We start from the raw sequence: 13,656 nt of genomic DNA, 5'->3' as shown, positions 1-13,656 counted from the left end.
CGCTGCAAGCCTCTCATCTAAACTATCCAAGCATGTTCTCCTGCGGAACCCTTGGAACTCTTGGATTAAAATCCATAATTGTGTGACAGAGTTGTTACTCTGCCAGTCCCATAAGCAGCTTCCTGGGAAAACTCCTTCTATAATTCATCTCCAGAACTAACAGAACTTCAGTGAATTCAATTCTATTCAGTCCATGGTTGTCATGGCTGAAAGAAACTTAAGGAGAAAAAGAAAGGATAAGTTCATGTTTCCATAACATCAGAAAGGCTGTCTCTTAAAACTCTCTCCAGAAGTGTTGGCTGCATTTCTCCCAAGGGAGGAAAAAAACATGCAACTGACCTCCTTGGGAGTGAAAGCACAGGCTTGGGGCTATTGAAAAAAGAAAATAAATGATCAACCACTTCAATATGTGTCAGGTATGGCAATGGACACTCTATATATGTTAACAACAACCCTAGGAGGTAGGTGTACTACTGTCACCCCCCATTGTTCAGATGAGGTACTGAGGCCCAGCGAGGCTAAATGACTTGACCACGTCACACTCTACCTACTATACGCGGTGGAGCTGTGATTGCAACCGAGGCATTCAGCTGTGCTCTTCCAGTGCCCTTGGGAAGACAGACCAGGCCCCTTCTCCAATCGTGCACCCCACCTCAGGGGTTAAGAGTCAGACATACCTGAGCTCCAATCCTGGGTCTGCCTTATTAGCTGCATGAACTCAAGCAAGTTATTTAACTTTTCTGAGCCTCAGCTTCCACCTCTGTGAAATGGGACTAATGCCTACGCCATAGGACTAGTATGAGAATTACAGGTAACAAAACACTCACAGCAGAGCCTGGCAACTAGTAAGCCGTAGAGGCAGGGACATGTTAGTTAGTGGCAGCAGTGGTTCTGGTTGTGTCTCAGCACCACAGAACGTCAAGTCCTAGAGACCCTCTAATCCCACCTGGAGTGAATGAGAGGATGAAGACAGGAGTAGATGCAGGCTTACTTTCCGGTGTGTGATCGGCTGTGGACGGAGAACCATAAAACTCTAATGTTTTGTGCATTGTGCCTGGACCCTCAGATATTCCTGGTGCGGCACTCTAATTGGGGTTAAATCCTACTTCTGTCACTTAATAATTGTGTGACTTTGGTTAAATTACATAGGCTTTCTGAGCCTTTGTTTTTTCGCTGCCAAAGGGAGACAGCCAACTTGCGGAATTATGAGGATAAGAGGAAAGTTTGTAAAGTGTTCTTTATAGAGTCACTACTAACCCCTCTTAGGTGCATACTTCAAAAAAATAATAACAATAATAAACAAATAAGTAGCCAACATTCTCTGGCCTCCTGAACAACTCTTCCTCCTAAGGCGTGGTCCTTTGGCATCAGCCACGTGAATGCAGGCGCCCCTATTGGATCTCTCAGACTGGTAGGTAACCCGGGCTGCATCCTGCCCCACAGTCAGTCTTATTTGTCCCGTGTGTGTGTGTGTGTGTGTGTGTGTGTGTGTGTGTGCGTGTGATATTTATTTTGTTTTCTTTTCAATCAATTGCCAACACGTAAAAGCAGGGAGCTTTCATTTATGGTTCCAGATTCCCATAGGGCAAGAGTCGGCCTACGCCTACCCTGCCCTCTTTTGTTCAAACTAGCTTGTCCCATTTAATGACTTGGCTCTCTTCCTTCTTTCATTGCATTGCATAGGTCGCCTGCACCTATGGGCATTTAAATGTGTGAGCCCTTTGGATTCAATTAAAATTGTCTGCTGTTACAGATCTTCCAAATTTATTTAAAAATAAAACAGGGGCTGTCCATTCAAGTCTCGGAGTAATCCCACTATTCCTGGTCCACCATCTGCTTAAACAGTTCTCTTTGTTGGGACCCAGAAGTGAGGAAGGCACCTGGAGGCTGTGCCGGCCCCTTCTGTGCTGGTACCTTTCCAGAGAGGAGAGGTTTGCTCTTGAAGCCTCTGGGTTAGACTGTGGAGAGGTCTCTCTGGTGGGATTCACAGAGAAGGCCACGCAGAGCTGCCCGGAACCAACTGCTTTAATGAATACCATTAAAGTGGTGGTACATCATTAATTCATGAAATAAGGATGGAATTAAAGATCAAGGAAACGACATGGGAACAGGTTAGTCAGATGCCTCCCTCCCACCTCCTGTCCATGTACCCCCAACTTTGCTTCCTGATGTAATCCTGGAACACTTTGTGCCAAGACTGAGCCTCTGAAGCTCCCAAACATACTCTTACCCCTTTGTAGTGAAACAGCCTGAGGAGCCCACAAACATTTAGCTGCCAGCCTGCTCTCAAAGCATCATCAAGAATTTAAAAGGACACAAATAGCTTAAACCACATTGTGCAGAGAAAGAAAAACACAGACTGGGAAGTAAGTGGATTCAGGCCACACAGCCTACGATATTTGTGTCTGGACAGAACCTATCTCTTTGGGGTTAGAGGCAGCAGTGAAAAACTGTTACTAATTTCTTCAACAAACACTTATTGTGTGTATGGTGATGGAAGGGGAGCTGACTCTGGGTGGTGAACACACAGTGTGATTTATGGATGATGTGATACAGAATTGCACACCTGAAATCTATGTAATTTTACTAACAATTGTCACCCCAATAAATTAAAAATAAATTAATAATAAAAAAAAATATCTGGCAAACACATATTGTGAGCCTTCTGTGATTACTGTAGACTGGGAATACAAAGAATTCTTAACACATGGTTCAAACCTTCTAGGGAAGAAAATAAGACAAATCCACATGAAACATTAAGTAACAGATTCATTGATTCAGGCAAGCAAGAATATCAGGGCCATTTGCAGACAGAGGGTTCCCCTCCATGCTGGGCTGAGTGGCCCTGAGCGATTCTCTTCTTTTCTCTAAACCTGTTTTCTCCTCTCTAGAGGAGATAAAAATAATCCTTGCCTTTTGGCATTGTTGCATCAATAAGATAGTAATATATCTGAAGTACTTTGTAGATAATGACCGCCTAATCCAACAGAGCTCTTTGTTACTCTTATGGAATACTTAATATGGACGAAACAACATGCTCTGTGCATGGGGATGTAAGATTAATCAAACAAGTGATTACCAATCGCATCCTAGTAAAAAGGCTTCATAAGAGAGCAAGCACCAGAAGGAAAGATGATAACAAGAAGAGCTCTGAGTTTCAAAGAGGGAGGCTACTCAGTGTCGGAAAGAAAACCACGTCTGCAAGGTCAGTCCCCGTGGGTTTGTGGCTGGAGATGCACCAACCAGCTGGCTCTGCGACCTTCAGGAACTGGCTGTGCTTCTCTGTGCCTTTGACCTCTCATCTGTAAAATGAGGGGGTTGAATTCAATTATCTGCATGGCTCCTCCCAGCTTGACAGGTGGTGATCTATGGTCTAGGAGGGGATGGGCCTTGAAAGCTGAATCAGGTTTCAGGAGAGGAGTAGGAGCTCATGAATAAAGGTGCAGAGGCAGAGCCGGGAATGCACAGAGAGAGGGAGTAATAAAAAAGCTGACATTTATTGAGTGCCTACTTTGGGCCCTGTTTTAAAGTGCTTTATCTGTATTCGTTCATTAAATCCTCACAACAACTCTACAAGGTTGAAAAATTATCACCCTCCCCCCTTTTACAGGGAATAAGACAGAGGCACAGGGTGGGTAAGTAGTAATCTGCCCAAAGTCACACAGCTTCGTCAGGAGCTTTAAACCCAGGCAGGAAGATCCCCGAGCCAACACGCTCCACACACAACCACTAGAACAAATTACAGATCACAAGGCAGGAACGTGATAGGGGGACAAGGTGTAAGGTAAGTAAGCCCTGTGACTGCGAGATGGCATCTTTTCTACTGGCCTTTTCTGCTCCTCGAAGCAACAAGGCTAGGGCCATATCTTCCACCACTGGTCTGCCCAGCTGCCCACTGTCCCCACAGAACAGACTACTAAGCCAGAAAAATGAAAGGCTTCATAACGGAGCATCAGAAGAGAAAGGGCACTTCGAGGTCCCATCTGCCAAACTTCTCTACCTACTGACTTGAACACAAAGGCCCAAGGAACTTAAGTGACAGTCCCAGGGATTCATTCATGCATTCATTCATGTATTCATTCATGTATTCATTCATTCATTCATTCATTCATTCATTCATTCATTCATTCATACTAAGCATCTCTAATGTGCCTTGTATTGTACAAGGCCAGGGAGATGTAGGGCTGAGCTAAACAGATTAAATGAAAGTAGTAAAGAGAAAGGAGTCCCCTAATGGAGAGATGGAAGGGGTGCCGGGAATTGGAGCTGGAAAACTTACCTTAGGCCAGGGGGCTTCTGCCGGAGGTCAGTTTAAGCAGAGCTCTAAGTGTGGGTTATCTAATTATAGAGAAAGCAAAGAACGAAACCAAAACCCACGTGCCCATGGTCAGTCCTCCTCAGACTTTGTGTGACAATATGTTCTCTAAGCATTTCTGCGCAGAGAACAAAGTGCACTACAGATACCCTCTTGGCTCACCAAATTCTGCTGCGCGAGAGGCAGGGAATGAGACTTATTCCTCGTCTTATTATGTCCTATTACTGTTTGCTTCCATTTCTCCAGGGTTTGAATTTGTAAAACAGACAGTTTTGATCTGACCTGGATTATACAAACACCTGTGTGGAAGTCACCATTGTTTTCTCTCTCCCAGAGAGATGACTGCCAGTGTGTGTGTTCGAACCAACTTGGTCATTATCCCACTTGAGTTTTTCCCTTTTCTGTGGCCTATTTTTAGCTTCCTTCTCCTATTTTCAAAGCTCTATTAAAATAAGGTTTTCATTTTAATCACGCTCTCTGGGCAGGCCAAATTTAGGCATAATGAAAACAAAAACTGTTATGCCAAATGAGATGTTAGAGGAAGGCCGGCCGGCTGGGCACACGTGCACTGCATCTCCAACACGCGCTGGCCGGAACAGGGCACAGGTTCTCCAGGCTGGGACCTGCTGTTCTCCCCCAAAGCAAGGCCGCCCATTAGTGCGCCAAGAATATTCTGTTGCCAAGTAATACGGCTCTGAGCTGTTCTGTCCCTAATCCCTTCAGTAGCCAGGGAGCAGATAAAGGTTGGGTATCGCCTGGCTCAGCGTGGGTCGGCCCTCGTCAAGAAGACTCCCATCCCACAGTTCCTGCAAAGGGAAATGAGCCTGGCCCGGTCCTGGACTGCAGATCTACCCTAGGGTCTTGCTTCTATACACTAGCTGCACAGAAGAATCACTTTGAATGCTTTTAAAAATACTGCTTTCCCAGGAAGACACCCCAGACCAAGTGAGTCGGAACATCTGAGGGTGGAACATGGGCAGAAGGTTCTTGGTTTTTTGTTTTTGGTTTTGGTTTCATTTTTGTTTTTGTTTCTTTAACAGCTCCATACTCCAGCCTCGGTGGAGAACTTCAATAGAAGAAGAATGGGGAGAAGAGGGTGGGACATCTTGTACTCAAAGGGTAGTCCCCACCCCACCCCATCAATGTTGCCAGGGAGCCTGTTAAAAATGCAGAATCTCAATGCCCAACAGGAACCCTGAATCAGAATCTCATTTGAACAGGTTCCCCTGGACTCCAGGGGAACTTTACTCACATGACAGACCGAGAAACACTGTCATATTCTCCTGTTTTTTTATCCAAGGCTATGTGTAAAGCCACTAGGATTATGTCTGAGAGCCCAGATTCGGCCTTCAGACACTGCCTGGGTCAAAACCACTCTGTTGCTTATTTGACATTGGGTATGTTACACAACATCCTGTGTCTCAGTTTTCTCATCTATAAAATGAATTACAGCATTGATTTCACAGAATTGTTGGGTGAAGGAAGTTAGTTAATATTGCTTGAAACAGTACTGGCTTACTGCACGTGCTCTCTGAGTGTTATTAATTATTACCATGAGAAGGATGGCTGGGTGAACCCCTAGACTTGCACTCACCATGGTGTTTTCCTATCCCCCTGCCATGTACAGGAAAACCTGTTGCCATGACAAACTGATGCTCTTACTTAGGTGGTAACGTTGAGACCTTAGGAAAGGGTTAGAGCAAGTAGACTCAGCATCAGAATGTACGAACCTTTTATCTCCTTCACTAAAAGGACTTCATTCTGAAAACTAGACTCCCACTGACAGGAGGGCACTAAAACATGTTACCAGAAGTGACTGCTTGCTCTACATCACCCACACCCCCTGACCCATGATGCCACCTGCCCCAGGGCACCATAACGCAATGTGTCTTTCTTGGGATTGGGCCCCCTGCAGGGGAAGAACTGGCAATGCACTTGGAATGAGTGGAAAACCTCTGTCCCTATGACTGGGGTAACTCGGGGAACAGGCTATAGTGGTTTCTAAATATGTTCACAAGTTCTTTGCTACTCCTCTCTTCAAAAGACAGACCTTAACTCCGCTCTCCTGAAAGTAATAAAGACGTAGTGACTCACTGCTAATGAACAGAATGTGATACGAGCGACAGGATGTGACTTGCGAGTATTCGGTTACAGATGGCCGGACCGCTTCCTCCTCGCTCTCTTATGTCTCCTGCTCTAGGGAAGCCAGTGACCATGTCATGAGCTGAGTCCAGCAGCTCCACAGAGGGGTCCACGTGGGGAGGCACTGAGCCCATGCGGCTGGGCATCACAAAGCATATCCTCCGGCCTGAGTCAAGCTTCGGATGACTGCGGCCTTCACCAACAACTTGACGGCCACCTCCAGAAAGACCCTAAGCCCAAACCAACCAGCTACGTAAGCCCTTCTGGATGACTGAACCACCCAAACTGCGTGAGAGAGTAAAAGGCTGTTGCTGTTTCGAGCCACTAAGTGTGGGGGAACTCCGGTACGCACCAGGAGATAACTAACACACTCGCCTGGTACCAGCTAAATGGATGTCTTCTGAAAGCCTGAGCAATGCATAGAAATGAAAGAGGATAGGGACCCAAGAAGCAAGACTTGGGCCACGAGAGAAGATGAGGACTTGTGAAATCCTTGAATTCTTACTAATCTTAAAAGATACAGACTTTAGGGCCCAAAGTCCTGAGTCTGACCCTTGCTCTGCCACGATTGGTTTGGTGGTATTGGGTGGGTCCCTTAAATGATCTTCCTCTCAGAAGAACAGAGAGAATGTGACGTCGGAGATCTAACATATGGGTCTCCGAGGGTTGGAGCTGCTACCCCTACACAATGCTTCTCCTCTTCCCTCTTTCTTCTCTGACTTTCAGATGCCACACAGCTGTTAACCTAACCCCAGTACATTTGCTTGTCTTGGGGACCAATGTTGTTATCGTGGGATGGGGGAGGGGAGACGGAGGCTCTGTGGAGAAGCGGGAGGAAAGGGAGGGCACATATACTCCATCTGGAGCCTGTCTGGGTGAGGGGAGGGGTCTGATTGAAGCCGCCACCAGAGCAGTAACTACGAGTGTCGTTAAACCAAGCGTGTCTGGTGATGCTTGGTGAAACTGGCACCATGTGGAACCATGTGGAACCCATCCTATGTTTGTTCTTCCACCCATGGTGCCAGAGAAAGAAGAGGCCGGTTATGAGTGATGGCGGGAACTCCCCTCCCCTGCCTTCCACCCTCACTCACTCTGCTTGGTTGTCCTCTCCTCTTTACTCAAGAATCTACCTCTTAGGAAGACTGAGGGAGGGCAAGCACCCATCTTGACACATTTCTCTTGAACAGGAGATAAAAATGAAGAGAGAGCCTGAACTTCGAGACCAAGAGGCCCTTCCGGTGAGAAGTCCTGGTTCCTGTCACTTAACCCTCCTGCCCTGAGAGGGTCAAGACCAACCCTCGCAAATAAGAATAAAAAGGAGCCAGCCCCACAGCCAGCCCTCGCCACCACCCGTGATGAAGTGCATCTGGACGTTACTCCAGACCACCAGGCCGCTGACCTTCGCAGCCCTGACTGGAAGACCGCTGGAATGCACTTCACAAACCCAACCGGCCTGGCCTCCCGCTGTGTTCCCATCATCAGACCTGGGAGAACACAGAGCATCAGTCATCCACAATTCAGTCTCAGCAAAGGAAAATCAATCTTGCATGAGTGGCCCCTCCCCACATCCTCCCTCCTAAAAACGAGCACAGCAGGGGGATTTGGAGCTGATGGGCCACTCCCAGGTGGCGATCCCTCCACACATTGTCCTGACATTCTTCATGGCCTGTTAGGAAGTTAAAGGATGTCATGAAGCTTTCTCAGTCCCTGTTTGCTTAGCTTCTAAGCCTAAAATCCATCCTTCTTCTGTTGGAAGGAATAAAAATAATGTCTGGCATTTACATTGTCCTTTTCCCCAAAGAGTCCAAGGGATTTTATCCACATTTTTCTGGGAATCCAGTCAAATCAGCTCACAGGCTCTGGAGGCCTCCTGATGCAGCGGAGGGAGGAGCCAAAGCACAGAAAGGTGAGTGGTCCCACATCTCTCCACTACTCAATGGGGAGACCTGGAATTCCATCTGGTTGGTCTTGGACCATCACCTAGCGTCTGCTCGTGGTGTGCAGAACCAGCCTAGGGAGCTAAAGTGCTCAGGCAAGTAGGCAGAGGGAAGACAAAGGCAGAAGCAGCTCTCTGCTGGGGGAGGGCAGAGGAAAAGTGAAACGGGTGTGGCTGAATATGAATTCTGACCTTTGCTCCTGGCCTCCTACGTCATCAAAAGCGGTGCAGTTGGCTCACGGGTTGCCTCACTGCGGCGGAGTGGCTGACGTCCAGCGTGTTCTCTAGGACTCCGGCAATTTGCAGACACTGACCTGGAGCAAGTCCCTCTGACTCTCTGAGCCTCAGCGACGTTCCTCACTCAGAAAGTGACAGAGATTCCTCCCATCTCTAAAGTTCTAGGAGTTGCTACCTATGAAACCTCTGGAGCTATAGCAAGGGATCCAGGATTGTTGGAATAGGCGTGGGAAGGCCTGGATTCTAATCTTGGCACACTAGCTGGCTGTATGATGCTGGGTGACTCACCTGACTTGTCAGAGCCTGGGTTTTCTCTCCTATAAAATGATGCAGTTGGTCATACACTCCCCGAGCTCCCTTCCCGTTCTGCCTCTGTCTCTGAATTCAATGACGGCACATAGAAGGTGCTATACTAGAAAGAGTCTGTCCCAGACACTGACTCCCCTCTGTTTCATCTCTTCTCTTGTCTATCCGTCCAATCGTCACGTATGTATTGAGTGCCTATTACATGGCCAGTTCTCTGTTGGGCATTGGGATGTAACAATGAGAAAGATGGGCATAGTTTGGTCCATGTGCTAACTATAGTCGAAGAGAGGCAGAGAATTAAATAAATATCATAAGTGTGTGTGAAGAGCCAGAGGAATGAGAGACCTTGGAACCTTAAGGAATGTAAAAAAACAGACAATAGGGTTGACCCTGAAGTATAGGCAGGGAATGGTGGCAGTTGAAGCTGAAGAGTAGGCAGGAGGCAGATCTAAAGGGCCTGATTCTCTAGTTGAAGGATGATATTTTCTATCTAAAGGGATCCTAAAAAAAAAAAATCATTGAGTGATTTTAAGCATGGCTGGGATGCAACTAGATTTTTGTCTTGAAAAGATCATTTTGTGTATAAAAAACAAAACAAGACAAAAACTTATTGTGTGGCAGGGATTGGTTAGATGAAGATAAAGGAAACCAGCTAGCAGACCAGTGTGGTGTTCCAGGCAGGAGAAGATTGAACTTGGACTAGGATGGAGATGGACAAACACGGAAGCATCTGAGAAATTAAATGTAGAAGCTGGAATCAAAACAACAAAAAGAGCAATTAAATGTGAAAGTGGTGGGGTTTTGAGGAGAGTGGTGGTAAGAAAGATGTTCTGGAGGCTTCAGAGGCATGATGAGGATGCCTGCGACCCACAGCTTCATCTTGTGACTCACTGAACACTAAACCAAACGAAGTAAGTGTCCCTACACAACTGCTCTCCTGGGCCCCTTTCAGGTGAGAGGTACCCACCTGGGACTGGCCTACCCTATGCTGCCCTACTTCTTTTCCCTCGGCAGCTCTGCCACGACCCTACAGTTCTGTAGAAAGGACAAACAGACCACAGTTCTGAAATCTACAGGAAGCCTGCCTCTTCATCTGGGGTGGTAGAAATCCAACTGTAAAATCCCAAACTCTTGGAGAAAAAGGAAGACAGAGTAGCTGTGATTTTATAAGACATTTTTACATGTGAAAATCAAACAAAACCAGGAATTTTCCCTATAGTTTTGGCCAGTTGGGCTTGACATATCATGGGCTTTGATATATTACCATGACAAAATTCTACAATGACAATCATCAAAACCTTCTGAGTTACTAAATAGAGCCTCTCAGTTGATGGATAGATAGAAGGAAGAAAGGGAGGGAGGGAGGGAGGGAGGGTGGGAAAGAGAGAGGGAAGAAGAAAGGAAGGAAGGAAGGAAGGAAGGAAGGAAGGAAGGAAGGAAGGAAGGAAGGAAGGAAGGAAGGAAGGAAGGAAAGAAGAAAATCTTAGGTCTTTACCAATCTCTCTCTCTCTCTCTCTCTCTCTCTCTCTCTCTCTCTCTCACCCTCCCTCCCTTCCTCTTTCCCTCCCTCTCTTCCTCCCTCTTTATATGTCAGGGTTTAGCATTCATGTACTCAGTCAGTCTTATACAAGCCTCATGCAATTTTAAAATGTTTATGCAACCCTTTCTGTGTAGCAAATGTTCCTGGTGTGCAAGGACTGAGGAGAATAAGCTCTCAGGAGAAAGTATGACACCAGAGCAATTCCTGTCTTGCCCTCCATGATTAATTGGAGCAATAAATCAGATCTCCTTCCCTCCCCCTCCCCCGCTACCTGCCACCTCCTTGGGACCCCCAAGCACTGACTGAGCAATGAAGAGAGGGCATCATCTGCTTTCTTTGCTGTAAAAAACAGAGAATTGAACAGGCACTCAGAAAGCTTTTATTTTAACGTATGGCTGCAATTCTACACACAACTGGTACATTGATACTAGACATCAAACTTGAAGCCCATTTAAGGGGGCTTCTTTGTTAATGGTGGGACATTTCAGAAAGGTTTCCCTTCAGCTGCTGCACCCTTACAGGGGAATGACTTCCAACTATACGAACTCAAATCCAAGTGTTGCCGACTAACAGAGAAATCAGTCTTATCCAGTATCTATCAACCAATGATCATAAGATATTGGATGGAGCAAATATTACTAGATGGGAAAGAAAGGCTTAGAGATAACAAGTAATGGTCTCAGCACAGCACACAGTTCAGAAGCAGTTCTGGGTGCGTAGCTTTTGCCACGCCCAGGAAAATAAGAACCTCAGAGCTGGAAGGGAAGACCTCCAAGATCATTTTCTATATAAGGAGTCAAGGTCCCGAGAATTATTCAAGGAATTATTCAAAATGCCTAATTTGTGGTTCACTGTCTAATGCAAAACCACACTGACCTTCTAAGAAGAAGAGACAGGCCAAACTGCCAGCAAGAACACACTTGCTCCCTCTGGTTCACTGCAATGTTCTGATGTTCTCTCACGCACAGGTGTTCTCTGCTTGTGATGAGTTCTTTGCAGAGTTTACACGTTAGAGATGCTTTCTGGTCCTTATTTCCAGTACTTAGTCAATCTGTTTAGTGAGCTCTGTTAGCTGAGGACAGGGTCAGGAACTTCATTGAAAAGCCTAAATCCCATTTGAGATGATTTAGTGTCCCTACTGAGAAACTAGTTCTACAGCCCAAGAAAACTTCCCACCGCTGGCTTTGCAAGGGGCCCAGGGATAAAGGGTGGATACGGTTACACTAACCCAGCTGTACTCTTTGAGGCCGACTGAAGCAGAGCTTGTAGATTCTGCCAAGACACGGAAGGTGGGTGGTTGTTTGTAGGGGCAGACAGACAGAGATGCCTCACTCTCAGTCCTACCGCCTAAGATCCTTACCAAGCAAGGTTGTGCATGCTTTAGGCTTGTCACAGTTGTTTGGGGGACAGTTTACTTAGAGTCAAATTATAGGTTTTCACTTGTATGAATGAAGTGGGTCCACTACTAGGATTATTTCCAACTATAAAAGAAAGTACATTCTTCATTAGATTAACTCTCAGTGAACAGTGAACCCATGCTACTACTACTGAGTTCTGTGCTAGAAAACTCCCGGGTACCTGGGATTGCTGCAAGGATGGCCCAAATCCTCTGAAGCCTATTGCCCCAAGCGGTGGGTGAAAGCATCTCCTCAGCCCACTGTGGTCTGATCTGTGAGGCTCTCTCTGTCTCACTGGACTTTGGTCTCTCTTCTCAGTAGCTCTAAGTCTCAGCAAACACTCTGGGCTGTGGGAGCACAGGAGCTGTCAGCCTCTGGGTAAAGATTTGAGATTTCCATTAAGTTGATGCCATAACTTTCTGTCTCTCCCAAGTTTTTGCTTTCCAATCTGGACACCCTTCAACACTCCCTTGGCAAACCCAAGTGGCGTGGCGCTGCTGGGCTGCCGAGTTTAACGTTGACTTGGCTCCGATTTTGAAGACAGAGTGTTTGTGTAGCCTCTCACCCCCTCTATTCAATGTGGAGTGGATGTTTTAGTGAGGCCCTTGGCTGTAAATAGCTTTAGGAAAACTTATTTTCAATCATTTCTCTCATCTCTGTGAACAAATGATTCTTCGTCCTTCACAAAGACACCAATGGCAAAGAGCTCTCTTTCCTTTCAACGGAATTAATCGTTGCAGGAGAAAATAATTCACAATCTTCAAAAAGTAGGGCTGCTGCTAATGTAGCCTAGCAGAAAAGTCACTGGTCAATTTCCAGGCTGTGGACAAACCAATACGCCCCGTTGACAGTCATTACCTCCCCACCCCTAGGACATCGGAAGGCCCAACTGGGGAAGTGGATCCAAGGCTTTCAAAAGAGACTTCAGTTAAGAGGAGTCCTATTGGTGTGAGGTCTTCTCCAGTCCCAGCCCAGGGCTCCTGAGACTCTAGCTATTCAAAGTGATCCAGTAACCCATAGCATCAACGTGACCGGGGAGCGTATTAGAAATGCAGAGTCCCAGGCCTCACTTCTGACTTGAATAAGAATCTGCTTTTTAACCAGATCCCTGAGAGATTCATACACACATTAAACTCTGAGAAGCATGCTTTCGATCTTCTTTCCCCTGTGCTTTTAGGTCTGAGGACTCCACTACAGGCTGAGCTTCGAGTTCCGAATCAGCTCCTCTCCTGTTTTTACTGTTTGCACTATGTCCCATGATGACCCAGTCCCAACACTGCTGACCCAAGTCAGTCTATCTATACTTTTGGCTTCTCATCCCACCCTCACTCTAATTTGCATCTTTTGTGGCACAAGTCCAACAAATGCAGTGTCTTCCCAAGGTTCAATACCTAATAGTTAGCCCCAGTTGTTGATAAAAATCACTTAACCTGTCTTGGCTACAGTTTCCCCAGATGCTAAATGGCGATATATGTCTGTGTCACACTCTATGGGACACATATGCCAGGAGGACAAATGAGGTCATCCATATTTAATAGCGCTCATTATTACACAGTGAGTGCAAGGCATTATTTGTGAGCATCTGTCTGGGTTAATGCCACTCTCTCCTGAATGGGCGAACCATTTTCTTCGCAAGCTTATTTCGGAGACTGTTAGAAAAGCTCGGGTTTCACATGCTCTCCAGCTATGTAAGATCTTATCATTCAAAGATCTCAGTGTACTTAACAGACTTTATGAAGAATGTCTACAACAGGAAAGGAATCTTGAGTAAGGAAGAGTCTTT

General features: G+C 46.3%; 1 protein-coding gene across 1 annotated transcript in view; it reads right to left on the bottom strand.

Moving 5' to 3' along the window:
- Window positions 1-13,656, bottom strand: part of ALK (ALK receptor tyrosine kinase) — a 646,243-nt gene that overhangs the window by 551,036 nt on the left and 81,551 nt on the right. The gene's annotated exons all lie outside the window — the stretch shown is intronic.

This window comes from Rhinolophus ferrumequinum, chromosome 13 (genome assembly GCF_004115265.2).
Source record: "Rhinolophus ferrumequinum isolate MPI-CBG mRhiFer1 chromosome 13, mRhiFer1_v1.p, whole genome shotgun sequence".
NCBI classification, from domain to species: Eukaryota; Metazoa; Chordata; class Mammalia; order Chiroptera; family Rhinolophidae; genus Rhinolophus; species Rhinolophus ferrumequinum.
The sequence above is the reverse complement of the archived record's forward strand: the minus strand, read 5'-3'. Positions and strand labels throughout refer to the sequence as shown.